At 43.4% G+C, this 17217-nt stretch overlaps 1 protein-coding gene and 1 long non-coding RNA gene across 7 annotated transcripts in view; both read left to right on the forward strand.

The window, feature by feature from the left end:
- The window catches only part of ERC2 (ELKS/RAB6-interacting/CAST family member 2), an 876217-nt gene that overhangs the window by 106361 nt on the left and 752639 nt on the right, over positions 1-17217 (forward strand). The gene's annotated exons all lie outside the window — the stretch shown is intronic.
- LOC123652041 lies at positions 1982-15225 on the forward strand. The gene is made up of 3 exons (XR_006741079.1): positions 1982-2140; positions 10916-10923; positions 15210-15225. It is a non-coding gene; the product is annotated as an uncharacterized LOC123652041 (long non-coding RNA).

Raw genomic sequence — 17217 nt, forward strand, 5'->3', positions numbered from 1 at the left:
CTCATGCCTGGCTGGTTTCTTCCCATTTCAGTTTGGGGTGAGTGTTTCATTTTATAATCTTTGGCAGGAGGAAGGAAGTCCAAATACCCTGGACTCTAGACTCAGCTCTGCTAACCCCTGAGGCTCATCCTCTTTGGCAGACGGGTCCTTGGGATTTTGTGATGGAGAATTAGGAGAAGGAGTTGAGGAGGAAGACTAAAGAGACTGGAGGAGAAGCAAAGGGTAGAAGGAATTTCTGGGGAAGAGAAGTTTCTTGAAGAGGCAGGCCAGGAGCAGCTGGAGTATTTGAGAGAAGCAATTTAATTTTAAGTAAAACACAGAATTCTGTGTCCACTTCATAGTGCTCAAGAAACACAAATGAGGATGTGAGTGACTGTGAAATTGCTGGACTGTGTTTGAATTAGTCTGGGTTGACTCCGGAGACAGAAGCTACACCAATTATTTTAACAGAGAGAATTTAATATTAAAAATTATCAACTTGGCCCTGGCCAGAGCATTGGCCTGCACACTGAAGGGTCACAGGTTCGGTTCCTGGTCAAGGGCACATAGAACATGGGTTGCAGGTTGATTCCCCGGCCCTGACCAGGGCTCCTGTGAGAGGCAACCAATTTATATGTCGCTTTCACATCGAAGTTTCTCTCTCTCTCTTCCCCTCCTTTCCTCTCTTCCATTCTCTCTAAAAAGCAATGGAAAAGATATCCTTGGGTAAGGATTAACAACAACAACAAAAAGTTATCAACTTGATAATGAAGAACTGAAAAGGCATTAAAAGAACACTAATGTATCATGGAAGTAGCAACTACAGGAGGCATTTCACACCTAGTATTGGGCTCACTAAAATGTAGAAGCTTGGAAGAGGGACCCTGTGGGGCTGAATTCACATTTCCAAGATGATGCCTGGTGCTGAGGCCTCTGAGCTCAACCCAGGACTGTGAGAGGTGGGACCACCAGGCTGATGTACTGGTTAGTGTTGGAGCCTCTGAGCTCAAGTGAGGGGAAGGAAGCTCAGACCTGGACTTGAGAAAGAGTCACGCTGGGATTGTGGTCTCTGAGGGGAACACAATGGGGCTGATCACAAAAAGACTGTTTATTGGATTTAGCAGCCTCAGCAGGAAAGAAATGCTGCCACGGGAGGAAGCACGGCTGGGCTACACCCACAGGAGCAGTGAGCCAATGGGAAGGAAAAGGCCCCACCTCCCTTCTTCTGTGTGTGTGTGTGTGTGTGTGTGTGTGTGTGTGTGTGTGTGTTTTAATATATTTTATTGATTTTTTACAGAGAGGAAGGGAGAGGGATAGAAAGTTAGAAACTGCACACCCTCCACTGGGGATGTGCCCGCAACCAAGGTCATGCCCTTGACCGGAATCGAACCTGGGACCTTCCAGTCCGCAGGCCGACACTCTATCCCCTGAAGCCAAATTGGTTTCGGCAACCCACCTCCCTTCTTGTGATCTCTAGGTGTCCAGCTTGTACAACGCCAGTTTCCAGTGTGATCTTTTTATAATACACCCCAAAGTTACTGTATTGTTATTAATAGATTTTGACCTTTAGTGAAGAGGTTGACAAACTACAACTTGGGTGCCACATATGGTTGTTTGTCTGTTTTTATGAATTAAGTTTTATTGAAATAGAGCCATGCCCATTTGTTTACCAGAAAATACGTGCAGACTTCTTCTATAAGGCATATTTCATTTTCTCTTCAGTTTTGATATTAAAACAGAAGACTAGGACACATAAGTTTAGAAAATTAACTCTCACACTATGAAAACCAAACACACAAGACAGATCTTTATTTGAAAAAAATAAAGACATTGTCCAAATGTGAGTGAGTACCAGGAACCTTGGCTTTCTGGGAGAATGGGCAAATATGGGAAGTTTGACTTGCTGATAAAACCAGAATAATGCCATGTTTCTTGAACAGATAATAGCTGTTTTTAACAGAATCTTTCCAAATAGGACATTCTGCTAGAGCAGCAATTTCCACCTGTTTGCCATAAGGAATTTTAAAACATGCAATACTTGACTATTTAGTGTGGGGGAGTTGACTTGTTTTCCCTTAGATTGTCAAATAAAAAAATGACAACAGCAAGCACAACATTAGCGTCCAGTGTGAATGAACCAAAGTTATACCTATTTCATTCGGTCAGATTGCAGAATTTTAGGAATTAGTTTATGTGTGCCATGAGATAAAAAAAGGTTGAAAACCACTGTACTAGAGGCATCTGCAGTAGAGCAGGAGGATGTTGAGTTTGGAGTCAGACTCCTGGTCACACCACATCCAGACTTTAGTTGTGTTTTACTTTGGTAAGCCACTGCGACTTTTATGGGTGATGTTTGACTGAATGCTTTCTCTTCTGGACACACTGTAAGCTCCATGAGAGTTAGGCTGTGCTTGCTTTTTATTTTTATTTTTATTTTTTTACTGTTGATGTCTCCAAGCTGGCATAAAGTAGATGTTCAATAGAAGTTATTGATTAGATGATTGAACAGAATACATTTAGTCAAACCTGTATTCAAACTTCATTGTTTTGGGAGAATGTAAACTGGATCATGGTAGTGTGACTTGTGCTGTAAATGGCCTCCTTGAGAATGAGCATGCACATTGGAAAGCGATACCTTAGTTTTTCATTGACATATCCCATAACGATTCCCCTGACACATCAAACAAAGATCGGTTATACATCTCTTTTTCTTTCGTGTAACAGGCACTATGCTTAGAATTGGGAATACATGGACCTGTCATGAAAATACCTAACAGATCAGGAGAAGATTAAGTGTAATGACCTTTGGCACCTAGTAAGCCCTCAGTCTTTGTTGAGTGAATGACCCATCTCACCAGGGCATCATGGGATGAACTAATTTAGTGAAAATGCTCCAGTTCTGATTTATTAAAAAAAAAATAATTAAATTTATTGGGGTAACACTGGCCAATAACATCATATACGTTTCAGGTGTACCACTTTATAGAACAACAATGGATGTCCACCACCAAGTCTAGTCTCCTTTCGTTCATATATTTGACCATCTATACCCTCTTCATTTTCTTCCCACCCTCCTTCCCCTGTGGTAACCACCATTGTGTTGTGTCTATGAGTTTGTTTGTCTTGCTTGTTGCTTTTTGTTTTATTTTTGCTTAGGGTCCGTGGTGTGATGGGGTGACTTTATGAAAGGAAAATAAACTTTTTTTTTTTTTTTTTTACTGAGGGGATAACTTAAATCCATTTTTGTAGTAAATGCATTGTATTTGGTGTCAGGGTATATCCTTTATTAAAAGATAGCATTTTCTTCTTGTCACTTCTTGAGGTTTGGTGTGAGGGGCGGGGTAGCGAGTGGAGTGGGGGACAGCTCCTGGCTCTCCAATCTGAGCTACCATGCAGGCATTCATTGGAGGCAGACACGTGGTTACAATGTGTGCTATAAAGGCCTGTTCCTGTCAGGCTCCCTCAGTGTGTTAATGGGGAGGGTGGAAAGAGGAAGAGGAGGAGGGAGAGAGAAAGGAGAGGGGGAGGGACAGGGGGAGTGGGAAGGGGAGGATGAGGCAAGGGAAGGGCACTTGTCTGGGCAGTAGAACCTTGATTGTGCTCCAGGGCTTAAGTGGACAGTTTAATCCAGGTCAGCAATTTTGAACCTTTTTTTTTTTTTTTTAATCTCATGGGACATATAAACTAATTACTAAAAATTCTGCCGCACACCAAAAAATATATTGAGATAATTTTGATTCATTCACACTGGAAAGCTGTTGTTATGTTGGCTGTTGTCATTTTTTTTTTTTTTTTTTTTTTTTTTTAATTTGACAATATAAGGGAAAAGAGGTCAATGCTCCTGACTAAATAGTCAGGTATTGCACGTTGTTAAAATTCTTGCAGCATGCTGGCTGAAAATAGCTGACCTAAGTTATTAGACATTCTGAGAGGCCTTGGGTCCTTTTCTTATGTTTGTTTTCTTTGCTTTTTCTTTTTTCCGCTTTATCCTGGAGATATGAGCAATGAAATCATATTTATTTTACAAATGTAAAAGGATATTTTGTTTTACATGATATTTGGAATATCCATCTGCCTGCCTCTGCCTGTTTATTCTGGTAAGTCCTAGGAACACAAGTGTAGCTGGGTTAGGAGCCAGGGATCAGACGTGTATTCTCTGGGGGGAAAAAAATGTTAAATTTCAACAGATAAGGGTATTGAAATAAGTAATCCTTTCTTTGTTGTTATTGAATTCTTTAGTCTGGCATTATGCTGTGGCTTTGGAATGCAAACAACAGAATTTGCAACGCTAACGAGGACAAGACTTGTGGAAGAAGGAGGAAATTTATGATTAAAAAACACAACTTTACAACAAGGAGCAATAATTTAATTTAGGCAACTTGTCTTGTGGCCTAATGTTTGCTGTTTATTTATCCAGCGAACATTTCTGGTGCACTTCCTGGACACCAGCCACTTTTGGTCCTTGATGAGCTTAACATCTTTTGGGGGAGAAAGTCAATGATTTAAAAAGTGAAAGTCTGTAATGTGACATTTATTTATCAGGTGCTTATTACATTTCAGGCATTGGGGACACAGTGATGAGCAGGGTGAAGCCCCTGCCCCTGTCCTCATGGAATTTACAGCCTAGTGGGAAAACGTTGGCTGTGGAGCTTCTAAGTAACAGTCTAGGGTGTGTGGAGAGAGAAAGAGAGAGAGAGAGAGAGAGAGAGAGAGAGAGAGAGAGAGAGAGAGAGAGAGAGAGAGAGAGAATGAGATCTGAGGGCTTCGCCAATGGAAGATCAGGCAAAGACAGGCTGAAGAGCTTGAACTTTGTCAGAGTAAAAACCCTCTTTCTTAGATAATTCGTTTTTCCTTGGTGAGCTAAAGGAGGGAACATTTCTCAGATTCTTCATGACTTCTCCCTATTCCACTCTATTCAGTTTTGTATTCCATTTTAGTCCTCTTTCTTCAGTTAAGGACTGTTCTAAGGAAGGTGGGGTCTAGAATCCATGGGTGTGTCATTGCCTCCTTCCTGGTAGTACCTGGAGCATACTTTGCAGGTGTGTATGGAGGTAGGTCCCCCGCTTCATCTTTATGTCTGTGTCCATACTGGTGCTTGTCCCAGCCTCGTGGCAGGGCACACTCATGGATTTGCCATGGGTCCTTTGGAAGTTTGCAGTTATGAAATACATTTTAAAATGGAAACCGACACGTGCTTACCACAGTAGCTGGCATCTGAAAATGTCTAGGGCAGCGATTTTCAAACGATGAGCCACAAGGGTTTTTAAAACATGCAATACCTGACTATTTAGTCAGGGGCACTGACCTCTTTTCCCTTACATTGCCAAAAAAATAAATAAATAAATAAATAAATAAATAAATAATAATAATATTAAAAAAATAAAAATAACATCAGCCAAAACAACAATAGCCATCCGGTGTGAATGAATCAAAATTGTACCTAGGTTTTGTCAAATCATCAAAAAATATATTTATTGGTGTGCTGCAGAATTTTAGTAGTTAGTTTATGTGTGCCATGAGAGGAAAAAGTTTGAAACTCAATTGTCTAGTGAATGGAAATGAAAAGCAGCATCACTAGGGATATTTTATTTTATTATGGATTCTAACGCTGAAACTCTATGCCATTCCCTGGTTAAAGTCTTAACGCTCCATACATTGCTTAGTGAATTAAAGAGAAATGATAACGCCTTTTGTGATTATAGCATTTTACTGCACGAATTTGTTCTCACTTCTGTGGTGTCTGTAAGCAGTATTTTTGGTTTAAAAATCAAGGTAAGGAAAGGGCTTCTGCAGCATTTTTAAAGAGGTCTGGAGCATTGGAGGTACAGTGTCTGCCAGGCTGCCCGAGCTTAGGCTGCTTGGAGGAGAGATGCGTTGTGAGAAGCTGTTCTGCTCCTCCTCACGTGGAGGAGAAGCTGGATGGCAGGGCTGCAGAATGCAGAGTGACCAGGGAGCACCCACATCCTGGCTTCCCTTTGCCTCCCTGCTTCCCAGCCAGCCTGGGGGCGTGTCTGCCAGGAGGCACCTTTATGAACCTCCCCCAATGTCTTGTCCCTGAGATCACAAGGTCTAAGGATGTGTGATGCCTTGCTTAGGAAACAGAAATAAGTGAATAGGAATTATACCTTATATTTTCAGAAGTCACAAATATTTAGAAGCCAAGGGGTTGCAATTAAGGATGTTTCCTTAGTGGAGCCATGACCTGGAGGCTGGACAAATGATTCAGGATTGCTGATAGGATGAGGGAACCTTCTCAGGCATGTCCAGGGGGATGATGCTTGGTTATAGGTAGCTTAGTGGTCTGAGAATGGGATTCATCTACCTTGTTCTTTTCTTGTATATATATTTAAATCAAGATAAATAAATAAAAGAGAAAGAGAGACATTGATGCGAGAGAGACACATCTAGAGGTTGCGTTCCACCTGTGCCCCAACTATGGCCAGGGGTCAGACCTGCAACCGAGGTACGTGCCCTTGGCCAGGAATGAAACGCTCAGCCCTCCGGTCTGCGGCTGATGCTCTAACCACTGAGAGCACCAGCCAGGACTGCCTTGTTCTTTTCTTTTAAGTTTTTTTTTTTTCCTAAGAGGCAGATGAGCTCGGACCACCAGCCTTCACAGGTGGTCACTCTTGTCTGTGGTGGATGTTGGAAACGGGAGCAGATAAACGTTTCTTCCTAACAGGTAGCTCTCTCTTCTCATGCTGACAGGAAGCTGGGCCCTTTGAGGTTCATTCATCTATCACAGCCTCTGCTTTTTCAAAATGGAAGCCTTGGCTCCCAGGGGCTTGGGCCGCACATTCTGTGTTTAATTGGCAGAAATATCACCTAGCCCAGTGGTAATACATTGTGCCTGTTCCCAGAATGACTTTCATTATTGGTTCCCAGAGAGCCATGCCAGCCTAGACCAGTTCACCTTAGAACAGCCTTTGTAAGATGGGAGAGGCTGGGGGAGGGGGTGGGGGGAAGGGGCAGGAAGGGGAGCAGGGAGAAGGTCTCCAATAATAGATCTTTTCCTTTTAAAATAACCATGACCTGTTACATTAAGAATTAATTGCAGATTTGTTTCAGTTTTTAAATAACATTCAGTTCTTTAAAGATTTATATGGCCTCGTCTAAGCTCAATTAAATGAAATTTAAAACAAGGAGAGAGGGACCAGCTTCTGGTGTGATTCAGTGTGTTAAATTCGTTTCGGGATTTTTACTCCCCAGAAATGGGACATTTATTTTTAGGTCTTACACACTACTCCCCCCTGCCCCCCCCGCCGGCCCCGGCCCCCCCCCCCCCCCCCCCTTGTTGAAAACTTTGCACAGAAGTAGAACAGTTCTATCTTGAGATGAGGTATGTGGATATTAAAAGTTTTCTTGTTGGCAGCAATAAGTTTTACCTTTTGTATCATCTAGAGATAGGAGAAGCTAATATAAATAAATCTGGCTCATGGTTGAGGCTAAGCTATAAAGGAAGCTGTCTGTTGAGTATTTGGAATGCCTTCTTTAGGATTTAAAAAAGTATCTCTTGGCTGTCTTCTGGGCATGAGTTTGGTGCCACCTTGTGGGCAGTTGTCAGACTATTATGCATGCCATTAAAGAGAAAACTTTCCCCAAGGCAATTAAAATGCTCAAAATATATGATCTGTAAATTAGTTAGATTAAAACAACCCCCACAAAACCCAAACCTCAGTAATTCCCCCACTAGGTTTGTGTAGCCTTATCTTAGAGGCAATGTGGCTACCTAATTTCAGGAAATACTTTATTCTTCCTAAGGGATTTTGATACCCTGCTGAGGTACCAGTGCTTTATTACCTGCAGAAAACTTCTCCTGGGTATTCGTGCTATTTTATTAAGTTTTTTTTTCCCCCCAACATATTTTAGCATGTTTTAATTTCTTTCACTTTGAGCTAAACACTAGGTGTCTATCAATATATATCTTCTTAGTGATAATATTTAATGTTGTCCTTAATAGAGAAAACATAGTAAAGTCAAAACAGATTGCCCCAAATATAATATTGGACACCTACAGGCATGAAAAAGCCTTGTTAATTTATTTGAAATAAAACTTTGATATGTCTCCAGGTCAGTTGGTCTGCTGCTCTGGTCGTAAGCTGTCCCTGTTGTTTACATTCTGAAGGGTGCCAACTGCAAGAAATAAACTTTTAGGCTGATTCAAGTTATGCACATTCAGGCTGTTGGAATTAGAGGAAAGGAGAGAGAATGTATTTCTTCTGTTAGACTTTGGCCTCAGAACACATCTCCTTGATTTTTCTTTTTAGTATTTCTTATTGATTTTTTTACATAGAGGAAGAGAGAGGGATAGAGAAACATTGATGAGAGAGAATCATCGATTAGCTGTCTCTTGCACACCTCCTACAGGGGATGTGCCTGCAACCAAGGTACATGCCATTGACAGGAATCGGACCCAGGACGCTGTGTCCACTGAACCAAACTGGTTTTAGTTCCTTGATTTTTCTAAAAGGGAAATTGGACCCTGTTTCCCCCTGATTAAAGCTTTCAAAAGGTGGCTCCCTTTGCGTACCTGACAAAGTCCAGACTCTGTTCGTTGGCTCTGGGCTCTTTTATGACCCACTTTCCTGGATGCTCCGGGCAACCCCACCTCCCTCCAGCAATACCAAGATGTCCTCACGTCCCACACATTCTTTGTCTCGCTCCCACTTTCGTTCTAGCTGCCTCGCCATCCCCACTCATTTCGTAGACCACGCTTTTGCCTCACCTTTTCCCTGATGAATCCAAAGCATTCCATAGGGCTCAGCCCAAGCTTACTTCCTCCAGAATCTTTCCCTCACCCTTCCCTCTCCTCCTCTAGTCTGGTTAAGATGCGCTACCTCCATATACTCTCCTGATGCTGTTTGACTATCTCTTGATATGTTTGTTTTCCTAATTAAACTGTGATATCCTTAAGAGAAAGCCCTGCATATTATTTGCCTTTGCGTTATTAGAATTGAGCACCAAATCTGACCCATATCGTCTCACCACAGAAGGTAAGGACAGAATCGAGGTCAGGCTGCCGAAATCAGGGCATCTGTGGTGGGGCCGGGCACTCAAAGTTTCCAAACCCTCTCTCTGCTTCAACTGGCCGTTGTTCCTCTTGGCATGAGGCACTGTTTTCCTTGCCTCACCTCTCTGCAACTTTCAGTACTATTTCCCTCTCTGGCTGCTTTTTTCTGTCCACTTGCAGATGTGGCTTACTCCGCATGGCTGGGGAGAGGGGCCTCCAGAAGCTCCCAACTCCTCCTGCAGGTGGGCAGCCTCAGGGGAAAGGGCTTCTCTCCCCTGAGAATGGATTTTAGGAAGGACTTTGGCCCTGCTTATGTCACATACCCATCCCTGGGACAGTCGCTGTGGCCTGGCACTTAGTATATGTTGAGTGAACAGTCCCTGTGGCATTCCTCCTCGTGCTCTTTACTTCTTGCTGGTGCCAATTACATGTGTCAGAAGTGGCACAAGACAAGGGCTGACTCCGGGAATATCCCTTGAGACTGGGATGGACAGTGCTAGCACCATGACAGTCCTCGGTGGTGGGTTCTACCTCCTCACATCTCCCGCATCCTCCCTGCCTGCCACCCCCTTAGGGGTTTAGTTCGAGCAGACGGGGGCGTTCAGAAAGGTCCTCGTTGCAGAGACCACATTCCTCAAGCCTCCAACACTCTTGAAAAGAGGCACGGGTTAGCTGGAGCAGGTAGAATGATTAGTTTTTCAACCATTGAAGATGATGGCATACATACAGGCAGCATACAAAGCCAACACGTACAGCTGAACTAATCTGTATAGCAAACATGTGACCATCCTCCAGGTCAAGGGCCAGAAACCCAGAAGCCCCCGTGTTCTCCATCCCACTCACAACCCCACTCTTCCCCCCACAGCCAGGCATTCCCCTGACTTCATGGTAATCTCTTTTCTTTGCTCTTGTACCACCCGAGTATGCATCCTTAAACACCAGAGTCAATTTTCCCATTTTCTGGACTTTATGCAAATAGAATCATCTAGTATGTTCTTTTTGTGTCTGATTTGTTTCATTCAGCATTGGGTTTGAGAGTTTTCCCCTTTGTTGAGTGTAGCTGTGGTTTCTCTGTTTTTTGGCTCCGTGTATTATTCCGTTATATAAATATACCATCATTTCATCATTTAGTTTTCCATTCTACTGTTGACGGACATTTGGGTTGCTGCCAGTTTTGGGCTATTTTGAGTGACACTCCTGTGAGCTCTCTCATTCCTGTCTCTCGGTGCACCTGGGCTGCACGTCAGTGGGGTGTGCCCTTAGAAGTGGAAGTACCCAGGCGTGGGGTAGGAGTATCATCACTATTACTCGATACGCCAGCTTCCCCAAACAGCTGACTGATGTACAGGCAGTGTTTTCTATCTCTGCCTTGTCTAATCCCCAGTTTTGTGGCATTGCAGGAACGAAAGATGTATAGTAACCACCGTGGCAACTTACTAAGTGCTTCCTCTGGATGAGAATCTGTGAGACATGCTTTATAGATAGTATATCAAGTCTTGCTCAACACAACTGTGGAGTCAGGTTCAGTTGCTTTCCAGATGCGGATCCTGGGGTTTAGAGAGAGGTTAAGCAACTTACTCAGGGTCCCATATCCAGCACGTGCTAGAGCCAGGACCTCAACCTGGGTCTGAGCTCCTTGACTGCCAAACCTGTGCTCTTCCCTCTTTGCAGAGAGGCTGCCCTTACCTGGTCAGCAGAGCGTGCGCACGGTGGTTTGGCTCAGTGGACAGGCGCCTTCCTGCTGCAGATGTGGGTCAGGCCTGTTGGCAGCCATTCATTTAAAAATATATATATATATATATATATATATATATATATACACACATATATATATATTTATATTTATTTATTTATTTATTTATTTTCCTCAAAAGGAACGAGACCTGGAGGAAATAGGTTATCTGGGATCTTGAAACATCTCTTTAGTCATTTTGGTTTATGCTCCGTTAAGGTCAGGCTGAGCAGGTCCTTGTGTTGAGCCTTTGCCTCAAGTATTCATCCATTCAAAGTGTCACAGACGATGCCTGGACTATAGTATTTCCCGTGCCCCTATTAACATTCTGAGGTTATAGAATATCCTTCTGTTTTTCTAATAGGGATCAGAGTAATGAGTGATCACGGGGTCAGTGTTTGGCTTTCCTGTTTAAGTTTTTTATTTTTATTTTTTTATTAGTGATGCAGTTGAAATCTTAAACATACAGAGCAATGATGTCAGATCAACATTTTCCATGGCTTCAGCCCTGTTTACATTGATCTTTTCTTTCTCTTCAGCCACCCACCACAGAAGCTTTCTTACTGGCTAGCTGGCATGTCTACAGTCCTGTCAGTTGTCCTTCTTATGGCCAATGGGATCTTTTAAAAAGACCTTCTTAAAATGTCTTCTCACCAAGGCCCCGTGCGATGGGCCCCAGCTGTCCTTCCTCAGCCTCATGCTACTCTCCCCTTATCTCTGTGTTCCAACCACAATAATCAGTAAACACTTTCCCACACACCAGGCACTATTCTAATAAACCCATTTTATACAAAGTACTAGAGGCCCAGTGCTCGAAATTGTGCACTGGGTGGGTGTCCCTCAGCCCAGCCTGCCCCCACTCACAGTCTGGGAGCCCTCAGGGAATGCCCCATGGGTAGCAGGCCTAAGCCACAGTCTGGCCACAGCAGCTCGGAGCATGCCCCCTGGGTGGGTCTGCAGGTCCGCTGGGGGCCTTGGTCCTGGCTGTGGTGTGACTCAGAGCACGCCCCCCTGGGTGGGTCCATGGTCTGCTGGGGACCTTGCTCCCAGGGCAGGTGGCGTAGGGTGCCTGGCCTCGAACCTCTGGCGGGAGTGGCCTGGGAGCTGTGCGGCACTGCACTCCCGCTGGGGCCTTGCTCTGAAGGCAGGAAGGCTCCAGGGCAGGCTGCATGGGTGTGCCTGCCCTCGGACCCCCAGTGGGAGTGGCCTTGGATCTGGGCGGTGCTGGGGCTGAGGCCACGGCCTCTCAGAGCCCACCCTAAGCCCTGGTGTGTGGTATGTGTCTGCTGGGGCTGGGGGTGTTCTCTGAGCTGGTCATGACGCAGCCTCCTGAACTCATCCTGATGTCCTGGCCTAATTTTCATATTCTTCTTTTATTATATAGAGTTATTCCTATTTTAAATAGGAAGCACAGAGAGGTCAATTAATTTGCTCAGGGTCACACAGCTAGTAAACGCCAAGCCGAGCTGGGATTCAAGCCCAGCTTCCCTGGCTCCCAGAATCCAGGCTTTCCCCAGCTGCCCTGTGCTATCTCTCCTCCTAGACTTCTCTTTAATACACCCTATTCCTCCCCTCAGGGATTTTGCCCTTGCTTTTCCTTCTGTCTGGGATGCTCATCTCTCACCATTTTCATATCCAATTAGTATTTCTTCCCCTAGGAGCCAGCCTCAATGTACTTGCTTGAACCACCTACCAGCTGAAGTAGATACTTCTGTTATTTATTTATTTTTTAAAGGTCTTGTGGACTGTTTGCTTTTCCTTATAAACTGTAAGCTGCATGGGGGGCAGGCCCGCCCACCTTGTTTATTCCCAGGTCTTCTACGGTTGGCACACAGTTGCATACCTCGTGTTTGATGTTTTGGTGAATGAATGAATGGAAGCATGGCTCACTGTGAGTGCACATGCGGAGTTTCCTCCCCCCCCCCCCCAACACCCAGATATAGCTTTCAAGTAAGTCCTAACTCAAATGAACTCAGCTTCTAATTATTGTTTAAATGGCTTTTTTGGTTGGCTGCCCGATCGACCTGGATTTTTAATATGTAATTTTAGTTCTCAATCTGTTCTCTGTGAGACATTGCCCTCTAATTTACAAGCTCCATTAGCTTAAGGTGTCCTGCCCATGGTATTGCATTTCATCTTATGGTTTATGGGTCATCAATAATGCTTAGGTTTGGCTCAGTGGATAGGGCGATGGCCAGAGGACTGAAAGGTCCCGGTTTTGATTCCAGTCAAGGGCACATGTCCAGGTTGCAGGCTCAATTCCCTAGTAATGGGGTGCAGAAGGCAACCAATCAATGATTCTCTCTCATCATTGACGTTTCTAACTCTCTCTTTTCTTTCTCTCTGAAAAAAAAAAAAAAAAAAAATATATATATATATATATATATATATATATATATATTAAAAATAATGCTTAGGCAAAATTTTTCAGTCTACATACAATGTATGCTGGAGAATATTCCCTCACTTTTCTTAATTACAACTTTCTAATTTGATTAAAAAACAATCACTTCAGTCAGGGATCTGTGAAATCATGGGAAAATTGTGTCTGACATCTCTGTGTACCATATGGGCCCTTTATATACTAACTTGAGAGCAGGTGAGACCCGGAGATGAAATGACCTTTGAGTTGGTTCTTTAATGGTGAGCATGTTAAATAGTTTTCTTGCATTGTCTATTTGAGCAGAGAATCTACCACCTTTTAGAAGCTACCCTTCAAAAAATATATACATTTTATATCCCAACTAGAGGCCCAGTGCACAAATTTGTGCATGGGTGGGATCCAACTGGCCTGGCCCCAATTGGGGCAGATCAGGGGTGGGCCTGTCAGGAGGATGAGATGGCAGGAGGTTGGCCAGCCACCCTGCCCCAATCAAGGCTTGATCAGGGCCAGGCCAGCTGGGAGGAAGGCCTGTGGGTGATTGGCAGACAGGCATGACCCCTGATTGAGGTCGGAGGGCCGATTGGGGGCAGGGCCAGCCATAGGAAGGGGCTGTGGGCAGTGGGCCAGCCGGCCCTGCCCCAAAATGGTGTGGGGGTGCTGACCCGGGGACAGCGGTCTGGGGGAGGGGCCATGGGAAGTTGGCCAGCCTGCCTTGCCCCTTTGGGGTCTGGGGGCTGATCTGGGCTGGGGCCAGGTGAGGGGAGGGGCTGAGGGCCAATCAGGGTGGCGGGGGCCCATTGGGTGTAGGCTGGCCGGAGGGAGGGGCTACAGGAGGTTGGCCAGCCAGCCCCACCCCCTGACCAGGCCAGTTCACTGGCCACAGTGAGCATCATAGTAACAGGTCATCTATTGTCCCGGTCACTATGGATGCTGGCTTTTTATATATATAGATCCTATAAACTTTGTCTCACTTTAAATTTTTTTATGAGAGATTTCTGGGGTCAACTTTATCATCAGTATCAATCAGCTTTGCAACTTTTCAAATGTTGTCAGATGTGCTAATAAGTAAGCTTATCAGACATGGTCTTTCCCTAGACTCTCAATAACAAAATAGGTTTTTAAATGTTATATTTCTTAAGGATTCTCACTTACTATTACATGTTATAGACATAAAGAAGTCAGGATAGTTTTAGTTACAAATATAGACACCCAAACCACATCAGCCTAAGATAAGTGGGAATTTATTGTCCCACTGTAGCTGGGACGAACAGAATGAAAGCTAAATGAAAGGGATTTAGCTGTGGCAGGGCTAAAACTGTGGTCTCAAGGCTTCAGGACTTTCTCTGTGTCTTCATTGGTCTGTGCTTCTCCTGGACTGTGATACCATTCTCCAGCCCTTGCCTTGTCTCTCTTCATTCATGCCCTTCTTCCCTCTGCCTGTTGGTTTCCTTTAGTCACCCTGCCAACACGGCCTCCTCTGTGTGGCTGGAGAAGATGGTCTCTAGATGCTCTGTTCCCCTTCTCATACCTGGCATCTGTGGTGCAGTGGGAGGAAGACCTTCTCTTCCCCGATATCACCAGATTGATTTTTAGGGAAGGACTTTGACCCTGCTTGGCCCATAGCCCCTTTCCCCAAATAGTCTCTCTGTCTAGCCATGGGGCAGGGAGGGGGAAGGGGTTGTAAATGACCAATAGCCCCAGCTGAGCCCAAGAGGAGGGAACATGAGCTTGCCAAAGGGGAACAGTTGCAGGAAGAAGGGGAACAAGAACATTTGAAGGAATAATGAAACATGGCTCCCAAACCCCACTGGATGGTTGCACTTAAGATTAGATAAACATGCATTGAATATTCCTATGTCAGGCACTAAAAAATACTACACCCTAGTCATTCAAAGGCAAATGATAAGATTACAAAGCAAGTTAAGTGGGCAAAATTACAGTGGGAGTGAATAGGTTAAATGTAAGGAAGAGCCTCCTGAAGGTGACTGGAATTTTATTTTGGAATGTGTTTCATTAGAATTTTCTGTTTTGTTGTGTTTTAATGAGTTGGCATCTCCTTGGGATGATTTGAATATTATAGATATTGCAAATCAGTTTCCTAAAAGGCAAATATAGATTTTTAAAATCTATTCATTGAGAACATTTTTTTGGTGAAAAAAAAAAAATATGTTCATTTGGAAGAGATAAAGTATAAAGAGGAATACAAAAAAAATAATTCTAATAGCCAGAGGAAGCATCTTGGTCAGTTAGCATTTTGGAATATATCTTTATAGTTTTTATATGCATTTATGTAAAGGTAAAATAATTTATCTAATTATTATATTTAGACAGATTGCTTTAATACTGTTTATTTGGTTTTGAATTTAGCTTTTTATTTAGTGTTTTATCATGAGCATTTTCCCTTGCAAAGAAACATATGTTAGAGATAGGGTTTTTATATTCTTTGCTTCATAGTTGACCATTCCTCCAGCATCACACGTTAAAGTTGTTTGCTAAACTTTATTATCACGGGAAATGCAAAGCATGTGCTGGCACCCAAATCCTTGTCTAACTTCCGGCTGGTTTCCTTGGGTGCCATTCTCAGGAGGTCAAAGGGAAGACACACATTTAAGTCTCTAGATCCGATGGCTTCTCTGCCCTCTGAGAAGTCATTTCGGTTTACATTCTTACCAGCAATGAAGGAGGGAGAGCATAAGGATTTAACGAACTATCTCTGACAATTTGCTCATATGTCCAGTTAACTGATTTTTTCTTATCTGTGAGGGGCTACTATGTGTGAGCCTAGAGGTCCCAGGTGTTGGATACTGGAAAAGGATCTGGAAGCATGGACTAAAAATTTTAACTTTTCAGTGAGAAATGAATATATGGGTTTCTCCAAAGGATTAATTTCTTGGATCAAAATGACCATATTCTTAGTATTAAGACCAAATAAATGGAAAATGCAATGTTCATGTTGTTGTTATTTTTGTGTTTTTTTTCACACCCCCCCCCCCCATCTTTTTTTCTCTCTCTCTCTCAATACAAGAGGCTCTCTATCCTCTTGGTTATGATTCCTAGGATGGCAATTATAATAGTACTAAAGGGTGTCTTAGTCAGTTCTGGCTGCTATAGCAGAATACCACCATAGACAGATTATTAATAAACAATAGAAATTTATTTCTCGCAGTTATGGAGGCTAGAAGTCCAAGATCTGGTGTCAACATGGTCAAGTTCCAGCGCCTTCTGTCTTCCAGGTTGCTGATGGCCATTTTCATGTTGTAGCCTCACTCAGCAGAGAAAGCAAGAGAGCTCTTTGGGGTCTCTTTTATCAGGGCACTTATCCCATTAATGAGTGGCCCATCCTCATGGCCTAATCATCTCCCAAAGGCCTACCTCCTCTGAAGTGAGAAAATATACATGGAAGTACTTGGAAAACTAGAAAGGACTGTATTTAGCATCTAATCAAAATTTGTCTAAAGTTATTTCTTAGTAATCAGTCAGTTAGTGAGCCTGTGCCCCTGGGCTGTGCTTCTCAACTTTGTTGTATCTTCCCCCTTAGAGAAATAGGAAGGCTAGAGGGAACTGTGTTGGGTATTTCCCTTTCCTCAGCCAGTTAGGTTTCCTTTGAGGAAAGACCTGTTAAGAATAGAAAGCTCTGGGCATGTTGCTAAATGACTACTTTCCCTAGTCCTCTGAGGGAAGAACTAAGGAATTTTCCCTCATCTTCACTGTAGGAATCTGATAGGGCTCCTGGAGGTAAAATTCATGATAGTCTCTGAGCTTGCCAACCCTCGGTTCCCCTGAGGTTTTTATGATGTTGTTTCATAAAAAAATTGAGGAATAAAATAGCGTATTTTTCTTGCTTTGTTTCCATCATCTTATAGGTTGGACATAGGAAAAGGGTTAGCAAGCATTTAAGGAATTTGTTTAGGATAATAAGAATTGATGGCTGCAGAAGAATAACTGTCTTGTGGTTACAACCAGATGCGTGTAACACATGTGTGTGGTTTGAAGGAAAAGGGGAGTAAATGAAAAGAATAAGTCACCGACTCTGGCTCCTTTGTAGTCAGCCAGGTAGTAAAATGGATGATATTTTATAAAACAAACAATTGTGACCTGTGTCCACTTTGGAAT

The sequence above is a fragment of the Pipistrellus kuhlii genome, unplaced genomic scaffold (assembly GCF_014108245.1).
Source record: "Pipistrellus kuhlii isolate mPipKuh1 unplaced genomic scaffold, mPipKuh1.p scaffold_m20_p_11, whole genome shotgun sequence".
NCBI lineage: Eukaryota > Metazoa > Chordata > Mammalia > Chiroptera > Vespertilionidae > Pipistrellus > Pipistrellus kuhlii.